General features: G+C 38.0%; 3 long non-coding RNA genes across 3 annotated transcripts; all 3 read left to right on the top strand.

Annotated features, from left to right (window-relative positions):
- Positions 1-869: 869 nt before the first annotated feature.
- Positions 870-3,400, top strand: LOC149402183 (uncharacterized). Its single transcript, XR_016296107.1, has 4 exons — positions 870-1,581; positions 1,696-1,754; positions 2,377-2,509; positions 3,185-3,400. It is a non-coding gene; the product is annotated as an uncharacterized LOC149402183 (long non-coding RNA).
- Positions 3,401-5,535: 2,135 nt separating this feature from the next.
- Positions 5,536-8,066, top strand: LOC149402182 (uncharacterized). Its single transcript, XR_016296108.1, has 4 exons — positions 5,536-6,247; positions 6,362-6,420; positions 7,043-7,175; positions 7,851-8,066. It is a non-coding gene; the product is annotated as an uncharacterized LOC149402182 (long non-coding RNA).
- Positions 8,067-14,865: 6,799 nt separating this feature from the next.
- On the top strand, positions 14,866-17,363 carry LOC149402181 (uncharacterized). The gene is made up of 4 exons (XR_016296109.1): positions 14,866-15,577; positions 15,692-15,750; positions 16,373-16,505; positions 17,181-17,363. It is a non-coding gene; the product is annotated as an uncharacterized LOC149402181 (long non-coding RNA).
- The last annotated feature ends 7,913 nt before the right edge of the window (positions 17,364-25,276 follow it).

The following is a 25,276-nucleotide window of genomic DNA, read 5'->3' as shown; positions in this document are numbered from 1 at the left end:
AGTACGCATTGCCCGGGATTAATGAGTTGTTAGATCAACTGGGAGGATCTCGATTCTTTTCCAAAATAGATCTGAGATGTGGGTATCATCAGCTGAAGGTTCGTGAAGAAGATATTCCCAAGACGGCTTTCAGGACTCGTTATGGTCATTTTAAGTTCCTGGTAATGCCTTTTGGATTAACGAACGATCCTACAGCTATCGTTCAACTCGAAGATGTACCGATTCAAAAGGATGTTACTTACGATGAAGTTCCAACCCAGGTTGTCGATAGAAAAATGAAGAGTCTTCGTAACCATGAGATTCCGTTGGTGAAGGTTTTGTGGACTCATCATGGAAGCGAAGAAGCGACTTGGGAACTGGAAAGCGATATGATGGAAAAGTATCCGTACTTATTTCATGTGGGCAGTTAGATCTTAAATTTCGGGACGAAATTTCTCTAAGGAGGGGAGAGCTGTAGCGACTCGAAATTTAAGCTTAATGTCGTAAATTAAGTTAATCAAAGGACGAGAAAATTATGTAAATTAATTTTCTAAGAAGTATTTCCAGTATTTTTGGATTTGAAATATATTAAGGTAAGGAGAAATCTCGGAATAAAATAAAGGATTTTTCGAGTTCGTTTCGTATAATAAATTATTTTCCGAGGAGATATTCCGGAATTTAATTTAAGAAAATAAATTCTCAAGGACGAGAATTAATTCCGAGAAATCTTGAATATATTTGAATTAATCGAGAACGAACGAGAAAATTCTCGGTTTGAAACATATAATTAAAAGTGCCATCGGTTACGGACTTAATTATATAATTAGGCGATGAAGGATATAATTGTAACAATTTTCAGGACCTATTTGAAGAGAATTTACAAAGAAGGGCTGAGTTGTAATTCTCGAAGATATGCTCTCTTGGTCTTATCTCTTGCCTTATCTTCATCCACTCATTTTATGCCACGTCAACATTACCACTTACCTTAAGGAATCATCTTCTTCATTTGTGATTATCTCTTGGCCGACCAAAGTAGCCACCAGACCAGGAAAAAAAAAACGAGAAAAAAAGAAAAGAACGGGGAAGAAGAAGAAAGAAGAAAATCGGGAGAGAAAAAGAAGTAACCGAGAGAGAGAGAGGGAGCGGGAGATCAGAGACTGAGAAAGAGAGAAACGATGAGATAGAGAGTGAGATACATTAGGCGGGAGGAAGAAGAGACCAGCGAGGAGATCAGAGCTCGCGCTCTCCGTGGTTGCGCGCGCCGTGGGTCAGCCGAGAGAAAGAGATTCTCGCCGGAGGTTTGTCCTTATTTTGAGGGTATTTCGAAATCAAAGTTTGGGGCTTTTCTTTTCATGGTTGTGGTCGGATTTTTGGAAAAGAAGAAGAGGCAGAAAGGTCACAATCATTTAAGTTTCCGGCCGAATTGCTCGAGGAAGAGACAGAGGGCGAGAACCTCGCCGGTGTTCGTCAATACCCGGAGGTAAGGGAAACCTCATATCTCCCTTAGGTTATAAAATTTGGAATTTTAATTTCGGAAATTTGGGTGCGAGTGGTCCGATCGATGTTAGGTTTTGCTGCGTGTTGGTTTCAAACTTCTGGATGGTTAGGTTTCTAATTTTTGAGTTTGAGTTTCAGAAATTTTAGGGGTTGAGTGTTTCATCGAGGTATTGGACAAATGTTAGTGATTCTGAATTAATGGATTATCTCGTGTCACAGGTTCGGAGTTGATGCTTCTACGCGGAAGCATTGGACTCGTTGTGATATGGAGATTATAAGTAAATGACTAATTTATATGTTCCGGGTCGAGTTTATTATCGAGATGTCTGGAAATTTCTTTGGGTTGTATTTGGATTTAATTTTTGAGATAAGGAAATTTCTTTGGGTTGTATTTGGATTTAATTTTTGAGCTAAGTGAGAATTTGAGAATTACTGTGAGAACTCAGAATTTACACTCGTTGAACTCAGATACGTAATAATTCAAAAGTTGGTTATGTTGTACGACGATATTAATTCCCGAATTGTTGTTGAACGTGTTTTGTTGGATTTCAAGAAATTAAGCAGAAATGTATTTGAGACTTGTTTATGAGTTTTTGGATTAAAACTCGACATTAGTTTGATGTTTGATTTCTCGGTTTTCGTTATAGAAATGAGATTAGATTCGTTCAAAGGAGAACGAACTTGCTTATTAGAATTATTTCTCGGTTTTGAGATTTATCGTAGTTTCTCGTTCGAGTTTACACGTTCTCGTATCGTTTGAGGCTTTGTTCCGAGGACTTGGTTTCCTTATAATTGGATATGTCTTTGGGTTCTACGATTATTAAATCGTACGTTTGAGTTTGAGTATTGTGGACTACTCATAGGATTCTGATTCAGGATCGGTTTGATTTACAGTGATAGGACTCAAGACTGAAAGTCGTTTAGAGGGTTCACGGAGTAAGTGAACGTCTGGATTCTCGGTTTTAGTGAACGTTCGGGTTCACAAGACGAGCGAACGTCTCGTGGAAGAGCGACATAGACGCTTACTCTCGAGGTAGGTTATTATAACCCTTCTCTCCTGATTTTATGGTTTGGCCTCAAGTATATATTATTTTCGAAATGAAAATGTTTGTGAACGTGCCACGAAACCTAGAATCGTTTTCAAAATGTGGCGGAACTTCAACTCGGGATATCCGATTATGAAGTTGAGAATATTTTCGATATTATACATATATCCCGTATTTGCGAAAGAAAAATGTTTTGTATATCCTGATAGAGCCGGAAACGTATATATATGAAGCGGAGAGTGCAATCGTATATATATAAGGGTGTGGAGAGTGCACCATTCTGATAAGAGGACTGTCACGGGTTATGTTGACAGGGGCTCAGGAAATAGTAGACGTTTAAATGGGCGTAGATGCACATTTAAATTCAATTGCATTTCTTGCATTTACATTTCTAGCATCAGCATTCCGTCATTTACATTTCTGTCATTTACATTCATGCAATTTACATTCCTGCAAGTTATACTTGTGCGTGTATGGTGATTTACACGTATAAGACTATTATTATACTTGTACGTGTATGGTGATTTACGCGGGACAAGAATATTATTATTATAAAGTAAGTATTATTTTCGAAAATCTTTTTTTAAAAATCAAACCATTACTATAGTACCTACTGAGCCTCAGGCTCACCCCTATTTCCCTCAAATTTTTCTTATAATCAGGATGTGAGAAGGAGAAGGGTTAGGAAGACCTCGGAGTTAAGTGTGGTCGAGAGTTGGAAGGTTTTCGCTGGATAGTCTATCAAGTGTCGAAGGTTGGTTTTATTTTTCGTTTTCTTTCTTTTATCTTTGGACTTGTAAAGTAATCAACTGAGTATGCACCGTGGGTTAGTTTTGTAAAGTTTATTAGTGTTTTTTTTTTTTTATATTCTAATCACGCCTCACTTTTCCCGGGGCGTCACAGGGTGGTATCAGAGCACTAGGTTAAGAGTCTCTAGGGAATGCATACTCGGTTTACTTTATACTTATAGTCCATCGATAGTCGTTTTAGAAGATCGCCGGATGCGAGTCCTTCGAATGTTCCTTTGCTATAAGGATTTTTATGTCCACTCGAGCCTTTTGAGTATGGCTGAGTAATGAATCGTTTTTCAAGAGGTGACAACACGTGTTCGGAATAAAGCACGTGCTAGTACGTCTAGAAGTGGATGTCTTTGAAAGTTTTAGGACTTCTACATTCATGTATTTAAGGATATATGGCTCTGCGAGTTGCAGGTCATTGGGTTCAGAAATATCGTAATGCAGTTGGATATAGTCAGAACTCCGCTAGAGTATTGCGTAGAGTTCATGGTAACTAAGCATGAAGCTCGTGCTAGATTAACGTTAGGACTGTTCACGAAAACGTACGATGCTCATGACGTAGGAACAAATAGAGGGATTGTTCTACGTACAATGCTTTTTGGATGAAAGTTGGTGGACCTTGATAAAGGAAGATGATAGCGTCTCAATGAGGGACAAGGCTACGATTGGTTGCGTTTTGCACTCTCAGTATCGAAACCAAGCTTATGAAGTGCATAAGGTTTGAGGATGGCTTTGGGGCTTATGTCTAAAGATAGCCAAGCATATGAACAAGGATGAGCTGTACACGGAAAGTCTTCTAGGATGTGGCCTAGTGATGATGGTTGAATAGGGTGAATACATGGACAACCTATGTACGTGAAAGGTAATGTTCTGACATAGATTGGTTGTCAACGTATAGAGTTCAACTAGATCTCCTTTGGCAAAGAGTTAAGCTACGTATGGAATCTAGGGAGATAGTTTCTTATTAGGAATGCCAAGACCAGGGGATGCAGAATGGTATCATGAAGTCTTACGTTGGAGGACGAAGAAAGTTTTCATGTTATGCACTTCTTTCGGCATCAGAAGCCGACGTAAAATACGCTGATACATGATTTGTTATTTCTGTTGTGGATGAATTTCTCAACGTTTTCCAGAAGAGTTAACTAGTCTGCCGCCTGATCGGGAGATAGAATTCTGTATTGATCTTATCCTCGATTCCTTGCCATGATTGTCGAGTTGACAAGCAAGGAATACATTTGGAATAACACGTCATCATGGGAAGCAACTGTCTTGTTGCGAAGAGGCATGATAAGAGTTTAAGTTTGTACATAGAGTACAGAAAGCTGAATGCAGTAACGATCAAGAATAAGTACGCATTGCCCGGGATTAATGAGTTGTTAGATCAACTGGGAGGATCTCGATTCTTTTCCAAAATAGATCTGAGATGTGGGTATCATCAGCTGAAGGTTCGTGAAGAAGATATTCCCAAGACGGCTTTCAGGACTCGTTATGGTCATTTTAAGTTCCTGGTAATGCCTTTTGGATTAACGAACGATCCTACAGCTATCGTTCAACTCGAAGATGTACCGATTCAAAAGGATGTTACTTACGATGAAGTTCCAACCCAGGTTGTCGATAGAAAAATGAAGAGTCTTCGTAACCATGAGATTCCGTTGGTGAAGGTTTTGTGGACTCATCATGGAAGCGAAGAAGCGACTTGGGAACTGGAAAGCGATATGATGGAAAAGTATCCGTACTTATTTCATGTGGGCAGTTAGATCTTAAATTTCGGGACGAAATTTCTCTAAGGAGGGGAGAGCTGTAGCGACTCGAAATTTAAGCTTAATGTCGTAAATTAAGTTAATCAAAGGACGAGAAAATTATGTAAATTAATTTTCTAAGAAGTATTTCCAGTATTTTTGGATTTGAAATATATTAAGGTAAGGAGAAATCTCGGAATAAAATAAAGGATTTTTCGAGTTCGTTTCGTATAATAAATTATTTTCCGAGGAGATATTCCGGAATTTAATTTAAGAAAATAAATTCTCAAGGACGAGAATTAATTCCGAGAAATCTTGAATATATTTGAATTAATCGAGAACGAACGAGAAAATTCTCGGTTTGAAACATATAATTAAAAGTGCCATCGGTTACGGACTTAATTATATAATTAGGCGATGAAGGATATAATTGTAACAATTTTCAGGACCTATTTGAAGAGAATTTACAAAGAAGGGCTGAGTTGTAATTCTCGAAGATATGCTCTCTTGGTCTTATCTCTTGCCTTATCTTCATCCACTCATTTTATGCCACGTCAACATTACCACTTACCTTAAGGAATCATCTTCTTCATTTGTGATTATCTCTTGGCCGACCAAAGTAGCCACCAGACCAGGAAAAAAAAAACGAGAAAAAAAGAAAAGAACGGGGAAGAAGAAGAAAGAAGAAAATCGGGAGAGAAAAAGAAGTAACCGAGAGAGAGAGAGGGAGCGGGAGATCAGAGACTGAGAAAGAGAGAAACGATGAGATAGAGAGTGAGATACATTAGGCGGGAGGAAGAAGAGACCAGCGAGGAGATCAGAGCTCGCGCTCTCCGTGGTTGCGCGCGCCGTGGGTCAGCCGAGAGAAAGAGATTCTCGCCGGAGGTTTGTCCTTATTTTGAGGGTATTTCGAAATCAAAGTTTGGGGCTTTTCTTTTCATGGTTGTGGTCGGATTTTTGGAAAAGAAGAAGAGGCAGAAAGGTCACAATCATTTAAGTTTCCGGCCGAATTGCTCGAGGAAGAGACAGAGGGCGAGAACCTCGCCGGTGTTCGTCAATACCCGGAGGTAAGGGAAACCTCATATCTCCCTTAGGTTATAAAATTTGGAATTTTAATTTCGGAAATTTGGGTGCGAGTGGTCCGATCGATGTTAGGTTTTGCTGCGTGTTGGTTTCAAACTTCTGGATGGTTAGGTTTCTAATTTTTGAGTTTGAGTTTCAGAAATTTTAGGGGTTGAGTGTTTCATCGAGGTATTGGACAAATGTTAGTGATTCTGAATTAATGGATTATCTCGTGTCACAGGTTCGGAGTTGATGCTTCTACGCGGAAGCATTGGACTCGTTGTGATATGGAGATTATAAGTAAATGACTAATTTATATGTTCCGGGTCGAGTTTATTATCGAGATGTCTGGAAATTTCTTTGGGTTGTATTTGGATTTAATTTTTGAGATAAGGAAATTTCTTTGGGTTGTATTTGGATTTAATTTTTGAGCTAAGTGAGAATTTGAGAATTACTGTGAGAACTCAGAATTTACACTCGTTGAACTCAGATACGTAATAATTCAAAAGTTGGTTATGTTGTACGACGATATTAATTCCCGAATTGTTGTTGAACGTGTTTTGTTGGATTTCAAGAAATTAAGCAGAAATGTATTTGAGACTTGTTTATGAGTTTTTGGATTAAAACTCGACATTAGTTTGATGTTTGATTTCTCGGTTTTCGTTATAGAAATGAGATTAGATTCGTTCAAAGGAGAACGAACTTGCTTATTAGAATTATTTCTCGGTTTTGAGATTTATCGTAGTTTCTCGTTCGAGTTTACACGTTCTCGTATCGTTTGAGGCTTTGTTCCGAGGACTTGGTTTCCTTATAATTGGATATGTCTTTGGGTTCTACGATTATTAAATCGTACGTTTGAGTTTGAGTATTGTGGACTACTCATAGGATTCTGATTCAGGATCGGTTTGATTTACAGTGATAGGACTCAAGACTGAAAGTCGTTTAGAGGGTTCACGGAGTAAGTGAACGTCTGGATTCTCGGTTTTAGTGAACGTTCGGGTTCACAAGACGAGCGAACGTCTCGTGGAAGAGCGACATAGACGCTTACTCTCGAGGTAGGTTATTATAACCCTTCTCTCCTGATTTTATGGTTTGGCCTCAAGTATATATTATTTTCGAAATGAAAATGTTTGTGAACGTGCCACGAAACCTAGAATCGTTTTCAAAATGTGGCGGAACTTCAACTCGGGATATCCGATTATGAAGTTGAGAATATTTTCGATATTATACATATATCCCGTATTTGCGAAAGAAAAATGTTTTGTATATCCTGATAGAGCCGGAAACGTATATATATGAAGCGGAGAGTGCAATCGTATATATATAAGGGTGTGGAGAGTGCACCATTCTGATAAGAGGACTGTCACGGGTTATGTTGACAGGGGCTCAGGAAATAGTAGACGTTTAAATGGGCGTAGATGCACATTTAAATTCAATTGCATTTCTTGCATTTACATTTCTAGCATCAGCATTCCGTCATTTACATTTCTGTCATTTACATTCATGCAATTTACATTCCTGCAAGTTATACTTGTGCGTGTATGGTGATTTACACGTATAAGACTATTATTATACTTGTACGTGTATGGTGATTTACGCGGGACAAGAATATTATTATTATAAAGTAAGTATTATTTTCGAAAATCTTTTTTTAAAAATCAAACCATTACTATAGTACCTACTGAGCCTCAGGCTCACCCCTATTTCCCTCAAATTTTTCTTATAATCAGGATGTGAGAAGGAGAAGGGTTAGGAAGACCTCGGAGTTAAGTGTGGTCGAGAGTTGGAAGGTTTTCGCTGGATAGTCTATCAAGTGTCGAAGGTTGGTTTTATTTTTCGTTTTCTTTCTTTTATCTTTGGACTTGTAAAGTAATCAACTGAGTATGCACCGTGGGTTAGTTTTGTAAAGTTTATTAGTGTTTTTTTTTTTTTATATTCTAATCACGCCTCACTTTTCCCGGGGCGTCACAGGGTGGTATCAGAGCACTAGGTTAAGAGTCTCTAGGGAATGCATACTCGGTTTACTTTATACTTATAGTCCATCGATAGTCGTTTTAGAAGATCGCCGGATGCGAGTCCTTCGAATGTTCCTTTGCTATAAGGATTTTTATGTCCACTCGAGCCTTTTGAGTATGGCTGAGTAATGAATCGTTTTTCAAGAGGTGACAACACGTGTTCGGAATAAAGCACGTGCTAGTACGTCTAGAAGTGGATGTCTTTGAAAGTTTTAGGACTTCTACATTCATGTATTTAAGGATATATGGCTCTGCGAGTTGCAGGTCATTGGGTTCAGAAATATCGTAATGCAGTTGGATATAGTCAGAACTCCGCTAGAGTATTGCGTAGAGTTCATGGTAACTAAGCATGAAGCTCGTGCTAGATTAACGTTAGGACTGTTCACGAAAACGTACGATGCTCATGACGTAGGAACAAATAGAGGGATTGTTCTACGTACAATGCTTTTTGGATGAAAGTTGGTGGACCTTGATAAAGGAAGATGATAGCGTCTCAATGAGGGACAAGGCTACGATTGGTTGCGTTTTGCACTCTCAGTATCGAAACCAAGCTTATGAAGTGCATAAGGTTTGAGGATGGCTTTGGGGCTTATGTCTAAAGATAGCCAAGCATATGAACAAGGATGAGCTGTACACGGAAAGTCTTCTAGGATGTGGCCTAGTGATGATGGTTGAATAGGGTGAATACATGGACAACCTATGTACGTGAAAGGTAATGTTCTGACATAGATTGGTTGTCAACGTATAGAGTTCAACTAGATCTCCTTTGGCAAAGAGTTAAGCTACGTATGGAATCTAGGGAGATAGTTTCTTATTAGGAATGCCAAGACCAGGGGATGCAGAATGGTATCATGAAGTCTTACGTTGGAGGACGAAGAAAGTTTTCATGTTATGCACTTCTTTCGGCATCAGAAGCCGACGTAAAATACGCTGATACATGATTTGTTATTTCTGTTGTGGATGAATTTCTCAACGTTTTCCAGAAGAGTTAACTAGTCTGCCGCCTGATCGGGAGATAGAATTCTGTATTGATCTTATCCTCGATTCCTTGCCATGATTGTCGAGTTGACAAGCAAGGAATACATTTGGAATAACACGTCATCATGGGAAGCAACTGTCTTGTTGCGAAGAGGCATGATAAGAGTTTAAGTTTGTACATAGAGTACAGAAAGCTGAATGCAGTAACGATCAAGAATAAGTACGCATTGCCCGGGATTAATGAGTTGTTAGATCAACTGGGAGGATCTCGATTCTTTTCCAAAATAGATCTGAGATGTGGGTATCATCAGCTGAAGGTTCGTGAAGAAGATATTCCCAAGACGGCTTTCAGGACTCGTTATGGTCATTTTAAGTTCCTGGTAATGCCTTTTGGATTAACGAACGATCCTACAGCTATCGTTCAACTCGAAGATGTACCGATTCAAAAGGATGTTACTTACGATGAAGTTCCAACCCAGGTTGTCGATAGAAAAATGAAGAGTCTTCGTAACCATGAGATTCCGTTGGTGAAGGTTTTGTGGACTCATCATGGAAGCGAAGAAGCGACTTGGGAACTGGAAAGCGATATGATGGAAAAGTATCCGTACTTATTTCATGTGGGCAGTTAGATCTTAAATTTCGGGACGAAATTTCTCTAAGGAGGGGAGAGCTGTAGCGACTCGAAATTTAAGCTTAATGTCGTAAATTAAGTTAATCAAAGGACGAGAAAATTATGTAAATTAATTTTCTAAGAAGTATTTCCAGTATTTTTGGATTTGAAATATATTAAGGTAAGGAGAAATCTCGGAATAAAATAAAGGATTTTTCGAGTTCGTTTCGTATAATAAATTATTTTCCGAGGAGATATTCCGGAATTTAATTTAAGAAAATAAATTCTCAAGGACGAGAATTAATTCCGAGAAATCTTGAATATATTTGAATTAATCGAGAACGAACGAGAAAATTCTCGGTTTGAAACATATAATTAAAAGTGCCATCGGTTACGGACTTAATTATATAATTAGGCGATGAAGGATATAATTGTAACAATTTTCAGGACCTATTTGAAGAGAATTTACAAAGAAGGGCTGAGTTGTAATTCTCGAAGATATGCTCTCTTGGTCTTATCTCTGGCCTTATCTTCATCCACTCATTTTATGCCACGTCAACATTACCACTTACCTTAAGGAATCATCTTCTTCATTTGTGATTATCTCTTGGCCGACCAAAGTAGCCACCAGACCAGGAAAAAAAAAACGAGAAAAAAAGAAAAGAACGGGGAAGAAGAAGAAAGAAGAAAATCGGGAGAGAAAAAGAAGTAACCGAGAGAGAGAGAGGGAGCGGGAGATCAGAGACTGAGAAAGAGAGAAACGATGAGATAGAGAGTGAGATACATTAGGCGGGAGGAAGAAGAGACCAGCGAGGAGATCAGAGCTCGCGCTCTCCGTGGTTGCGCGCGCCGTGGGTCAGCCGAGAGAAAGAGATTCTCGCCAGAGGTTTGTCCTTATTTTGAGGGTATTTCGAAATCAAAGTTTGGGGCTTTTCTTTTCATGGTTGTGGTCGGATTTTTGGAAAAGAAGAAGAGGCAGAAAGGTCACAATCATTTAAGTTTCCGGCCGAATTGCTCGAGGAAGAGACAGAGGGCGAGAACCTCGCCGGTGTTCGTCAATACCCGGAGGTAAGGGAAACCTCATATCTCCCTTAGGTTATAAAATTTGGAATTTTAATTTCGGAAATTTGGGTGCGAGTGGTCCGATCGATGTTAGGTTTTGCTGCGTGTTGGTTTCAAACTTCTGGATGGTTAGGTTTCTAATTTTTGAGTTTGAGTTTCAGAAATTTTAGGGGTTGAGTGTTTCATCGAGGTATTGGACAAATGTTAGTGATTCTGAATTAATGGATTATCTCGTGTCACAGGTTCGGAGTTGATGCTTCTACGCGGAAGCATTGGACTCGTTGTGATATGGAGATTATAAGTAAATGACTAATTTATATGTTCCGGGTCGAGTTTATTATCGAGATGTCTGGAAATTTCTTTGGGTTGTATTTGGATTTAATTTTTGAGATAAGGAAATTTCTTTGGGTTGTATTTGGATTTAATTTTTGAGCTAAGTGAGAATTTGAGAATTACTGTGAGAACTCAGAATTTACACTCGTTGAACTCAGATACGTAATAATTCAAAAGTTGGTTATGTTGTACGACGATATTAATTCCCGAATTGTTGTTGAACGTGTTTTGTTGGATTTCAAGAAATTAAGCAGAAATGTATTTGAGACTTGTTTATGAGTTTTTGGATTAAAACTCGACATTAGTTTGATGTTTGATTTCTCGGTTTTCGTTATAGAAATGAGATTAGATTCGTTCAAAGGAGAACGAACTTGCTTATTAGAATTATTTCTCGGTTTTGAGATTTATCGTAGTTTCTCGTTCGAGTTTACACGTTCTCGTATCGTTTGAGGCTTTGTTCCGAGGACTTGGTTTCCTTATAATTGGATATGTCTTTGGGTTCTACGATTATTAAATCGTACGTTTGAGTTTGAGTATTGTGGACTACTCATAGGATTCTGATTCAGGATCGGTTTGATTTACAGTGATAGGACTCAAGACTGAAAGTCGTTTAGAGGGTTCACGGAGTAAGTGAACGTCTGGATTCTCGGTTTTAGTGAACGTTCGGGTTCACAAGACGAGCGAACGTCTCGTGGAAGAGCGACATAGACGCTTACTCTCGAGGTAGGTTATTATAACCCTTCTCTCCTGATTTTATGGTTTGGCCTCAAGTATATATTATTTTCGAAATGAAAATGTTTGTGAACGTGCCACGAAACCTAGAATCGTTTTCAAAATGTGGCGGAACTTCAACTCGGGATATCCGATTATGAAGTTGAGAATATTTTCGATATTATACATATATCCCGTATTTGCGAAAGAAAAATGTTTTGTATATCCTGATAGAGCCGGAAACGTATATATATGAAGCGGAGAGTGCAATCGTATATATATAAGGGTGTGGAGAGTGCACCATTCTGATAAGAGGACTGTCACGGGTTATGTTGACAGGGGCTCAGGAAATAGTAGACGTTTAAATGGGCGTAGATGCACATTTAAATTCAATTGCATTTCTTGCATTTACATTTCTAGCATCAGCATTCCGTCATTTACATTTCTGTCATTTACATTCATGCAATTTACATTCCTGCAAGTTATACTTGTGCGTGTATGGTGATTTACACGTATAAGACTATTATTATACTTGTACGTGTATGGTGATTTACGCGGGACAAGAATATTATTATTATAAAGTAAGTATTATTTTCGAAAATCTTTTTTTAAAAATCAAACCATTACTATAGTACCTACTGAGCCTCAGGCTCACCCCTATTTCCCTCAAATTTTTCTTATAATCAGGATGTGAGAAGGAGAAGGGTTAGGAAGACCTCGGAGTTAAGTGTGGTCGAGAGTTGGAAGGTTTTCGCTGGATAGTCTATCAAGTGTCTAAGGTTGGTTTTATTTTTCGTTTTCTTTCTTTTATCTTTGGACTTGTAAAGTTATCAACTGAGTATGCACCGTGGGTTAGTTTTGTAAAGTTTATTAGTGTTTTTTTTTTTATATTCTAATCACGCCTCACTTTTCCCGGGGCGTCACAGGGTGGTATCAGAGCACTAGGTTAAGAGTCTCTAGGGAATGCATACTCGGTTTACTTTATACTTATAGTCCATCGATAGTCGTTTTAGAAGATCGCCGGATGCGAGTCCTTCGAATGTTCCTTTGCTATAAGGATTTTTATGTCCACTCGAGCCTTTTGAGTATGGCTGAGTAATGAATCGTTTTTCAAGAGGTGACAACACGTGTTCGGAATAAAGCACGTGCTAGTACGTCTAGAAGTGGATGTCTTTGAAAGTTTTAGGACTTCTACATTCATGTATTTAAGGATATATGGCTCTGCGAGTTGCAGGTCATTGGGTTCAGAAATATCGTAATGCAGTTGGATATAGTCAGAACTCCGCTAGAGTATTGCGTAGAGTTCATGGTAACTAAGCATGAAGCTCGTGCTAGATTAACGTTAGGACTGTTCACGAAAACGTACGATGCTCATGACGTAGGAACAAATAGAGGGATTGTTCTACGTACAATGCTTTTTGGATGAAAGTTGGTGGACCTTGATAAAGGAAGATGATAGCGTCTCAATGAGGGACAAGGCTACGATTGGTTGCGTTTTGCACTCTCAGTATCGAAACCAAGCTTATGAAGTGCATAAGGTTTGAGGATGGCTTTGGGGCTTATGTCTAAAGATAGCCAAGCATATGAACAAGGATGAGCTGTACACGGAAAGTCTTCTAGGATGTGGCCTAGTGATGATGGTTGAATAGGGTGAATACATGGACAACCTATGTACGTGAAAGGTAATGTTCTGACATAGATTGGTTGTCAACGTATAGAGTTCAACTAGATCTCCTTTGGCAAAGAGTTAAGCTACGTATGGAATCTAGGGAGATAGTTTCTTATTAGGAATGCCAAGACCAGGGGATGCAGAATGGTATCATGAAGTCTTACGTTGGAGGACGAAGAAAGTTTTCATGTTATGCACTTCTTTCGGCATCAGAAGCCGACGTAAAATACGCTGATACATGATTTGTTATTTCTGTTGTGGATGAATTTCTCAACGTTTTCCAGAAGAGTTAACTAGTCTGCCGCCTGATCGGGAGATAGAATTCTGTATTGATCTTATCCTCGATTCCTTGCCATGATTGTCGAGTTGACAAGCAAGGAATACATTTGGAATAACACGTCATCATGGGAAGCAACTGTCTTGTTGCGAAGAGGCATGATAAGAGTTTAAGTTTGTACATAGAGTACAGAAAGCTGAATGCAGTAACGATCAAGAATAAGTACGCATTGCCCGGGATTAATGAGTTGTTAGATCAACTGGGAGGATCTCGATTCTTTTCCAAAATAGATCTGAGATGTGGGTATCATCAGCTGAAGGTTCGTGAAGAAGATATTCCCAAGACGGCTTTCAGGACTCGTTATGGTCATTTTAAGTTCCTGGTAATGCCTTTTGGATTAACGAACGATCCTACAGCTATCGTTCAACTCGAAGATGTACCGATTCAAAAGGATGTTACTTACGATGAAGTTCCAACCCAGGTTGTCGATAGAAAAATGAAGAGTCTTCGTAACCATGAGATTCCGTTGGTGAAGGTTTTGTGGACTCATCATGGAAGCGAAGAAGCGACTTGGGAACTGGAAAGCGATATGATGGAAAAGTATCCGTACTTATTTCATGTGGGCAGTTAGATCTTAAATTTCGGGACGAAATTTCTCTAAGGAGGGGAGAGCTGTAGCGACTCGAAATTTAAGCTTAATGTCGTAAATTAAGTTAATCAAAGGACGAGAAAATTATGTAAATTAATTTTCTAAGAAGTATTTCCAGTATTTTTGGATTTGAAATATATTAAGGTAAGGAGAAATCTCGGAATAAAATAAAGGATTTTTCGAGTTCGTTTCGTATAATAAATTATTTTCCGAGGAGATATTCCGGAATTTAATTTAAGAAAATAAATTCTCAAGGACGAGAATTAATTCCGAGAAATCTTGAATATATTTGAATTAATCGAGAACGAACGAGAAAATTCTCGGTTTGAAACATATAATTAAAAGTGCCATCGGTTACGGACTTAATTATATAATTAGGCGATGAAGGATATAATTGTAACAATTTTCAGGACCTATTTGAAGAGAATTTACAAAGAAGGGCTGAGTTGTAATTCTCGAAGATATGCTCTCTTGGTCTTATCTCTTGCCTTATCTTCATCCACTCATTTTATGCCACGTCAACATTACCACTTACCTTAAGGAATCATCTTCTTCATTTGTGATTATCTCTTGGCCGACCAAAGTAGCCACCAGACCAGGAAAAAAAAAACGAGAAAAAAAGAAAAGAACGGGGAAGAAGAAGAAAGAAGAAAATCGGGAGAGAAAAAGAAGTAACCGAGAGAGAGAGAGGGAGCGGGAGATCAGAGACTGAGAAAGAGAGAAACGATGAGATAGAGAGTGAGATACATTAGGCGGGAGGAAGAAGAGACCAGCGAGGAGATCAGAGCTCGCGCTCTCCGTGGTTGCGCGCGCCGTGGGTCAGCCGAGAGAAAGAGATTCTCGCCGGAGGTTTGTCCTTATTTTGAGGGTATTTCGAAATCAAAGTTTGGGGCTTTTCTTTTCATGGTTGTGGTCGGATTTTTGGAAAAGAAGAAGAGGCAGAAAGGTCACAATCATTTAAGTTTCCGGCCGAATTGCTCGAGGAAGAGACAGAGGGCGAGAACCTCGCCGGTGTTCGTCAATACCCGGAGGTAAGGGAAACCTCATATCTCCCTTAGGTTATAAAATTTGGAATTTTAATTTCGGAAATTTGGGTGCGAGTGGTCCGATCGATGTTAGGTTTTGCTGCGTGTTGGTTTCAAACTTCTGGATGGTTAGGTTTCTAATTTTTGAGTTTGAGTTTCAGAAATTTTAGGGGTTGAGTGTTTCATCGAGGTATTGGACAAATGTTAGTGATTCTGAATTAATGGATTATCTCGTGTCACAGGTTCGGAGTTGATGCTTCTACGCGGAAGCATTGGACTCGTTGTGATATGGAGATTATAAGTAAATGACTAATTTATATGTTCCGGGTCGAGTTTATTATCGAGATGTCTGGAAATTTCTTTGGGTTGTATTTGGATTTAATTTTTGAGATAAGGAAATTTCTTTGGGTTGTATTTGGATTTAATTTTTGAGCTAAGTGAGAATTTGAGAATTACTGTGAGAACTCAGAATTTACACTCGTTGAACTCAGATACGTAATAATTCAAAAGTTGGTTATGTTGTACGACGATATTAATTCCCGAATTGTTGTTGAACGTGTTTTGTTGGATTTCAAGAAATTAAGCAGAAATGTATTTGAGACTTGTTTATGAGTTTTTGGATTAAAACTCGACATTAGTTTGATGTTTGATTTCTCGGTTTTCGTTATAGAAATGAGATTAGATTCGTTCAAAGGAGAACGAACTTGCTTATTAGAATTATTTCTCGGTTTTGAGATTTATCGTAGTTTCTCGTTCGAGTTTACACGTTCTCGTATCGTTTGAGGCTTTGTTCCGAGGACTTGGTTTCCTTATAATTGGATATGTCTTTGGGTTCTACGATTATTAAATCGTACGTTTGAGTTTGAGTATTGTGGACTACTCATAGGATTCTGATTCAGGATCGGTTTGATTTACAGTGATAGGACTCAAGACTGAAAGTCGTTTAGAGGGTTCACGGAGTAAGTGAACGTCTGGATTCTCGGTTTTAGTGAACGTTCGGGTTCACAAGACGAGCGAACGTCTCGTGGAAGAGCGACATAGACGCTTACTCTCGAGGTAGGTTATTATAACCCTTCTCTCCTGATTTTATGGTTTGGCCTCAAGTATATATTATTTTCGAAATGAAAATGTTTGTGAACGTGCCACGAAACCTAGAATCGTTTTCAAAATGTGGCGGAACTTCAACTCGGGATATCCGATTATGAAGTTGAGAATATTTTCGATATTATACATATATCCCGTATTTGCGAAAGAAAAATGTTTTGTATATCCTGATAGAGCCGGAAACGTATATATATGAAGCGGAGAGTGCAATCGTATATATATAAGGGTGTGGAGAGTGCACCATTCTGATAAGAGGACTGTCACGGGTTATGTTGACAGGGGCTCAGGAAATAGTAGACGTTTAAATGGGCGTAGATGCACATTTAAATTCAATTGCATTTCTTGCATTTACATTTCTAGCATCAGCATTCCGTCATTTACATTTCTGTCATTTACATTCATGCAATTTACATTCCTGCAAGTTATACTTGTGCGTGTATGGTGATTTACACGTATAAGACTATTATTATACTTGTACGTGTATGGTGATTTACGCGGGACAAGAATATTATTATTATAAAGTAAGTATTATTTTCGAAAATCTTTTTTTAAAAATCAAACCATTACTATAGTACCTACTGAGCCTCAGGCTCACCCCTATTTCCCTCAAATTTTTCTTATAATCAGGATGTGAGAAGGAGAAGGGTTAGGAAGACCTCGGAGTTAAGTGTGGTCGAGAGTTGGAAGGTTTTCGCTGGATAGTCTATCAAGTGTCGAAGGTTGGTTTTATTTTTCGTTTTCTTTCTTTTATCTTTGGACTTGTAAAGTAATCAACTGAGTATGCACCGTGGGTTAGTTTTGTAAAGTTTATTAGTGTTTTTTTTTTATATTCTAATCACGCCTCACTTTTCCCGGGGCGTCACATAGACAAATTTCCTAATGAATACTACTAAACAATTTATAGCTGTGAGATTGTAATAATAATATTTATTATTACCAAAGAGTTCTTATTCGTGTTTATCGAAGCCGAATCGGGGACTATGGACCTAGTAATGGAAGCTTAACAAATCTGATGAAAAAGACGAAAAAGTCATTTCTCTTTTTTTCCATTGATTCGTCTAATCTTGGTCAAATACTCCACTATGTAAGCCAAGACTGAACTCTCAGTTATACTAGAATTATATTTACTCATAGTGACGAGTCTCCACTGATCTAGTTAGTTCATGATCAAGATTCTGTAGGATCAACCCGTATCGAGAAAGTTCAATTATTCCGTTATACCTTTCTTGATACAATATATACCCTAAGCATCGTTGCTTCTCCAGCGAAAGATTCTTCCGAACGTACATACTTTGGAAGTGCCGGTAATCTATCGGTTCTGGAACTAACCCTTAGGTGAGTGAACATTGACCTTCTTTTAGGAAGGCTGGATTCTGTATCTGTCAACCTTTTCCCACTTGAATCATCTTCCGAAACTCACAAGACATAAGTTGTGATTAGCATGATAGTAGCCTTTTAGCGAATGAGTCAAAGAGCGCGGTAACATGACCCAGTGTCCATGATCACTTCAAGATTTAGATCAAGTCTCACTGTGACCATCATAGCAACCTCGGTTTGTGTGAAGTAACGGTACTTAAACAACACATCTACAACCAAAGACTGTCCTGTTTGTGCTCTTACCACAAGTGCAGAATGCTCGCACGTCGTGATCAACCTTCACTAGTGTTCTACATATATGACTTTAGATGCAGCTATCTAGGCATGTATTAGTCATCGACCATGTTTTAGCTCACCGTTCAGACTCAAGTTCCCAGCACGTGACTCAGTTTAATACGGAGGCTACGGATGATAGTTACTATTGAATATGATATTCAAAGGTCAACCCACTAATCATATGATGCTAATAAAGTTAACCATTATTCTATTTAGTAATCATTTATGATTTATTCGTTATATATTGGCAAGAATCCTTAACAATGTTGATAGCTTTAGCCCAAAATCTTTTGGAAATCTTCTTTGCATGAAGCATAACTCCAGCCATTTCTTGAATGGTTCTGTTTTTGCAATCAACTATGCGGTTCTACTGTGGAGTGATAGAGGCTGAGAACTCATGCATAATTCCTTATTAGTTAAAGAAATTAGTGAACTGACTGTTCTCAAACTCTCTCTCATGATCATTTTTTATCCTCACAATCTTTCTTGTGGTAGACTGCTTCTCGTTTCAAATTGAGACACAAGGAATCGAATGCCTGGAAGGCATCTGACTTTTCACGCAGAAACTCAACCCAAGTATACCTAGAAAAATCATCAGCGCAAACAAAGATGTATCTCTTCCGAACAATACTCTCAACATGCATAGGCCCCATCAAATCCATATGCAGTAGCTAAAGAACTCTATTGGTAGTAAAACCTTTTACCAATTTGTGAGAGGCTCTAGTCTGCTTTCGATTTGGCATTCTCCACAAATTTTCCCTTCTTTGATCTTAAATATTGGAAGACCACATACTATTTCCCTTGAAACAATCTTCGCCATGCTTCTCAGATTTAGATGTCCTAGCCTCCTATGCTATAACTTTGTGACATCTTCCTTGTTTACTAGACAAGAAGTAGAAGGAACAGTAGAGGGTGTATTCCATAAGTAGCAATTATCTGAGGAACTGGTCCCCTTTATCATCATCGACTCATCTTTGCTAACCATAGTACAACAATCTTTAGAGAAGTTGACAGTCAGACCTTCATCATAGAGTTTATTGATGCTAATCAAATTAGCAGTCAGACCTTCCACCAGTAAGACATTACCAAGAGCTGGAAGACTTGTGACATTCACTTGACCTTTTCCTACAACAGTTCCTTTGGCATCATCACCAAAAGTGGCATGACCCTTAACACATGATTTCACATTGCTCAAATAGGATTTTACACCATTCATGCGATGAGAGCAACCACTATCAAAATACCAATCGTCTATAGCGATGGCTTTCAGAGAGGTGTAGGCAGTAAGAGCTCTATGATCAACACGAACTCTCCACGCCCTATTAACCACTGTGGGAGAAATATTGATGGTCTTTTCATTTAGATCAATCTTCACACAAAGGTATCAACTCTGAGCAAAATGAGTGAACTGCTTGTGCCTTGGAACCCGAGCTTTCCTCTCTAGACACCTACCATAGAGAACATAACAAGGACGAATATGATCCAATTTTCCATAGTAGTGGCATCTCCATTGGTGTTTGAAGTTGTGAGGGACATAATGATCACTTGATGTTCCAGATCTTGGCAGCAACATCTTCTGCGACATGTACTCATAATGCTTGGCATAAGAGACAAACATAGTCTTCTGAGACAACTTAGAAGATGACTGAAACCCAAGACCTCTATGACTTAAGGAAGGTTGACCCATCTTCATGATGTCATTAAGATTAGAGGTACCTGAATTCAACACTTGAACAAATTTGTCATGGAAGATAAATCACTCGTGACTTAACAACATGTTTCTTTAGATTAGTGGTTATTTTCAGGAGATTTGTCTTCTCAGTGAAAAGAGTTCTAATCCTTTCTTTCATGTATTTAAGGAAGTCTCTCTTCAGTTTAGTAATGCTTGTCAATAGTTGATCTTTACTGGCTTCAAGTTCTTCAATCTTCCTTTTCTGTTTCAGAAACACATTAGACTCGTCTGCCTACTCGACGAAGAGAGTTTTGTAATCTTCTAGAAGAACTTCATCGCTAAGTTCATCATCGTTTGAAGGAGTAAACTGAGTTATACTAGAAAAGCTGGTATGAGATACACTCGAATTGACATTGGTCTCATCTTAGACAAATTTAAGAGATTTTGATATCTTTACAATGAATGCCATGAATTTGTTCACTACAACATCTTCTTCACGTTTGTTAGAGTTAGTGTCTTCGTCACTGAGAGTGGACTTGAAATTATTCTGCTATCTCTTCTCGTATTTTGGACATTCGACTTGAATGTGACCAAAACCCTCACACTCTCTACACTGGCTACCATTTCCTTTATTTTGTTGACCATATCCATGATCTTCTATACCTTTCCTAAAGTTACTTCCTGGTTTTTAGCCCTGAGTGGCTTTGTCGCTGTTTAAAGAAGCACCAAAGGGACCATTTCCATTGCTAGTACGCTTCTCAATCCTTCTCACGATCCTCTCAAAATTCTTTGCCATCATGGTAGAATATTCCTCATAACATTCATTAGGGACATTATTCTTATGTGAGTGTCATTCAAAATTTGCAGCTTTGAAGGCGACCCCCTTTGACTTCTTTACTGGTGGATTAGCATCAAGATCTCATAGGTGAGAAAAGAACCAATGAGTTCATCCACCTTTATCTTCGAGATGTCATGCACCTCATCAATCGTAGTGATCTTGATCTTGAACCTCTCAGGTAGGGAGTGAAGAATCTTCTTCACAAGCTTAGCATCAGGCATAGTTTCACCCAGATAGAATTCGCTGATGGTCTCTTCCTACAACATTTTTAGATTCTCAAACTTTGCAGTAATAAGTTGAAGACAAGAGTTGTTCACCTTGTCAGTACCTTCATAGGACGTTTCCAGAATTTTCGAAACTTCTTTAGCACTCATACATGTGTTGATCAGCCTGAAGACATTCTTGCCTAAACCATTGTAGATGGCATTTAGTGCTTTGGAGTTGGCAAGAGCATCATCATCTTCAGTGGTATCCCACTCTCTTTCAGTTTTGTCGACCGATGTAACTCCATCCTCAAGAAGCTTTGTTGGAGGACTTCATCCATTCACTACAACTTTCCAAGTCTTGTGGTCAATGAACTTGATGAAAGCACTCATCCTTGCTTTCTAGTACGTTTAGTTTAAGCCATCGAGTTAAGGTGCACGACTGACAAAATCACCTTCCCCGAAAGCATCCATCTCAACGTAAGTAGTTATAACACCACTGAACACACCCTAGAGATGCAAGGTGCCCGCCTTGATACCAATTGAAAAAGTAGGAGTACTATTTTCGTGATGTAAGGTGTTTTAACAAGTTATGAAACAACTTAGCAGTTTAGTAGATTAGGCAAACTAAAATAAACTATAAGTACAGATACAAGGAAGTGGTAATATAGTTCGGCCAATTGTGCTTACTTCTAGAGGGATGATACTCCCAGTGGAAAGAGAACTTCATTAGACGGTAGAATAAGTATTACAATGGACAACCATGGATGATAATTTTCCGAGTTTCTTAAACTTCAAGACTACCCCAGTGCTTTCTAACTCAGGTTCCCCCTACATTTGAGCTCCCTTCACTTTCCACTAAATACACTCTCCAAGTGTTTGAACAATGCTTATTTTTTTACTTCACTCAAGACCAACTCTGTAAACAAGCTCCAACAATAGCTGTTAAGAACAACAGAGAAAATTGAACACCATGAACATGGTTTTCGACAATGACGACTCTCACAAAACCTAAGTGTGTAACCCTACCAAATAGGGTAATATATTTCTTATATATTAAACAATCTTAGCTATGTGTAATTGGCTAGGGTTTCCCAACGGACCTGGGAAAACCTCATTGGACGTTCAGAAAAAGCGTGGAAGTAAGTTAGACAAAAAGGTAGAGAGCATAAATTCCACGTCACAAATCCTGACGTGCAAAGTGAACCTAATGTCACAGCCTAGATGTTCCCAACATCTCTTAGAACAACATGTTTCGACAAAACAAAAAAACCAATATCAAGTAAAAATAGCAGTTTAGATACTATTTAAGGGCACTCTGGGGAAAGAAAATCATAATGAGACTTTGGAGATGTTGTAACCTCACTTACTGATGTTTTGGTCGTCGCTCTATTTTAAATGCGATATTCTTAGTGTCTTTTAAACCCTTTTTTTAGTAACGCGATATAATGTGGAAATTACCTCACATATATCATTATAATGTTTTGTTTCTTGAATATCTCACTTCTCATTTTTATTATGAAAATATCTTTTTTATTGCAAAAAATACTTATGTGTACAATTTTTTTCTTGTTGTTTATAGTTTTATTTGACTTACTTTTTTTTTTTTTTTTAACATTTACGGTTATATATAATTTTTCTTAGTTGTTTATAATTTCATTTAAACTAACAATAAAATCATATGATAACAAAATTATGTATTTATGGCATATTTTATAGGTTGAGAATCACAATCGTCAATTGAAATATTTCTTAAATTTTCTCTACAATGTTATGTTACCTTATGAAGCCTTTTTGTGAGCTTTGCTATTGGTTCAAGATCTCTCGGATCTTCTACAAGTGGGTATATCCATACTTGCCACTAGTATATGTTGCTTTAAAAAAATATTCAAAACGCTTCGATGCATTGCTTTATGAACTTCAACAAACCTTATTTTTATTTGTACCTTCTCCTTTCAAATTTTTATTTTCCTCCTTCATTAGCCCTTTCACTGCGTACTATTCTCGCCTCAATTTGAAGATATAGCATAAAATTTGTCTTAAATGTCTTGAAATCTTATACATAAATCGAATTAAGTTGAGAGAAATTTGTTGCAACTAACCAATCCTCTACCTTCTTTTAAGATTGTAGCCAAATTTATTTTATTAAGAAAATAGCCCACCAGACCTACAATATATTAATTAACTAAAGAGTAAATTTAATATACTCTTGTAGTTAATTCAATTTTACTAAAGAGTAAAATTTTGGTTATTTTTAAAAAATATGTTTCGTTATTGAGCTACTGACTTCATTTTCAGTTAAATTAATCTAAATATGATTATATTTATTTAAGCATTTTCTCAATTAAGTAGTTTTATGTTAATAGCTGCCAAATTCACGACTTCGTGTGGTTTTCTTGGTGACAACCATCAACCTTTTATGTGGCTAAATGATTCTTTTTTTAGTTTCATGGCGTTGTTCTTAAATTTGTTTTACTAGTCGTTATATAATTGTTAACTACTGGCTTATAAGCTCGGTACGTTTATTTATCATAGAATTAATGACATTTCCCCCCTTGTAGTATAGCGCTCATGACAATCCACCCCTTATAATATAAAATCGAACACAATGCACTTTAATATTATTAGCTGTAACAGCTTTGGGCCTTCCGTGTATTTTCAGCCCAAAACGTCAGTTAAATACTAACGTGTTAGGTACGTGTTACACGAGTTGAATGTTATTACTGAAATGGCCTTGGTCGTATATAACAGCTGATTTATTAACCCCCAAATTGTTTTGTAAAATCCTTTAAAAAAAATCCTTTTGTTTTGTAATATTACTGCAATTTTTTTGTAAAATCCTTTAAAAAAATCCCCAAATCGAGAGAGCTAGGTTTCTGTCTTCAAACATCTTCGATTTGAGTTCAACAAGTGAGATAGGGTAGGATCGGAATCTGTGTGGCTGGGTGTGAAAGAGAATCGACCGGGAGTTTTGTTCGTGATGGAGAGCAATCATAGAAGTGCGTCTAATCGCGAGCAAGCCCACGTCATTGTTGACCAAGCGTCAGTGCGGCGGCTGACTTGTTCTTGCAGTTTGAGCATCGAGAGGACGTCACAGATGGGGTATAACCCATCAAGACACTTTTTTGGATGCCCTAAGTACAAGGTTAGTCTTGCTTCTCAATTTGGGTTTTTTTGAACAATCTGGTATTTTTAATTAGATGGTACTATTGGTGATTGGCGGGTAATTGTTTTGTTCCTCAAAAAAGAAAATCACAAGATTGCGGATGCCTGGACCCTCTCACGTTTTCACGATCGACATAAGTTATTGTATTTCTTTTGTTGTTTGATTTTGTTGAAGTAGAAGTGTTGGAAGTGGCTGGTATTTTTTTGTTCAAAGGACATCTAAGTTGTATTTCTTGGTATGAATTTTCCTTGAATTTGGAGAGATGTTGCTTGGTATCATGGTTGACGTGATGTTGTTCAAGTACATTATTTTAAGTTCTTTGACATGAATTTGAAATGAATGATTGAAGGATAAGCTGTTTGACAAGCATTTTCAATATAATGACATCGTTATAAACATTGTAAAAACTGGATACACAAAGTATTTACACAAACACAGATTCATTACACATTCTTACATAGATCAAGTTCCAAAAAGGTTTGTCAAGTTTTACACATCTAATTAACCTTATGTTCAAAATACTATAAAAATAAAGCTATAGAATAAGCCCAAAATAAGGACTACACCTGTCACGGGCCGACTAATTTCACTCGGTAGATAGTCGGAACGTGCGACACTTGTGGCGCTTCGCTAGCAAGTCAGCCTACTGGATATCTGCAAGAGAACATAAGATAATGATCAGCCACATAATAACATTGTAACGAGCTATTGGGACAATCATTCACACATATTAGAACATATCGACAAGTGTACGAATAAACAAGCCAACAATCAAGCAATCATTCATAGGGACACAACATGGCAAATACAAAAACAAAATGAGTCTACTTGTTCATTGATATCAAACGGGAAGGTTACACAGCAAGTTTGATATCCCAGGTCGTAGACTAAGGATCCTTGGGCTAGTTCCCCTCCTGCCCTTCCACCACCCTCCCATAAAGAAGGAAAACGAACATTTGGCAAAGTGACTCCAGTAAACATTAAATAGGTTGAGGAACCATACAAAATCCTCCAGGGACCTATTTGCAAATATTTTATGGAGAGCAAAATATAAGGTCCCTAACATTCACCCCCACTAATTCTATCGATGCCCTCATCGGGTTTACAAAAGTAAATCATAAATACAATCTACCGAAAATACTTAGTGATGGGCAAGAGGCCATGGGTTTACTTACGACCCTGGACGAACTT

The sequence above is a fragment of the Urtica dioica genome, chromosome 3, assembly GCF_054948205.1.
Source record: "Urtica dioica subsp. dioica isolate 48M chromosome 3, U.dioica_male_clone48M_v1_H2, whole genome shotgun sequence".
Lineage (NCBI taxonomy): Eukaryota > Viridiplantae > Streptophyta > Magnoliopsida > Rosales > Urticaceae > Urtica > Urtica dioica.
This window is presented reverse-complemented; position numbering and strand designations above follow the sequence as displayed.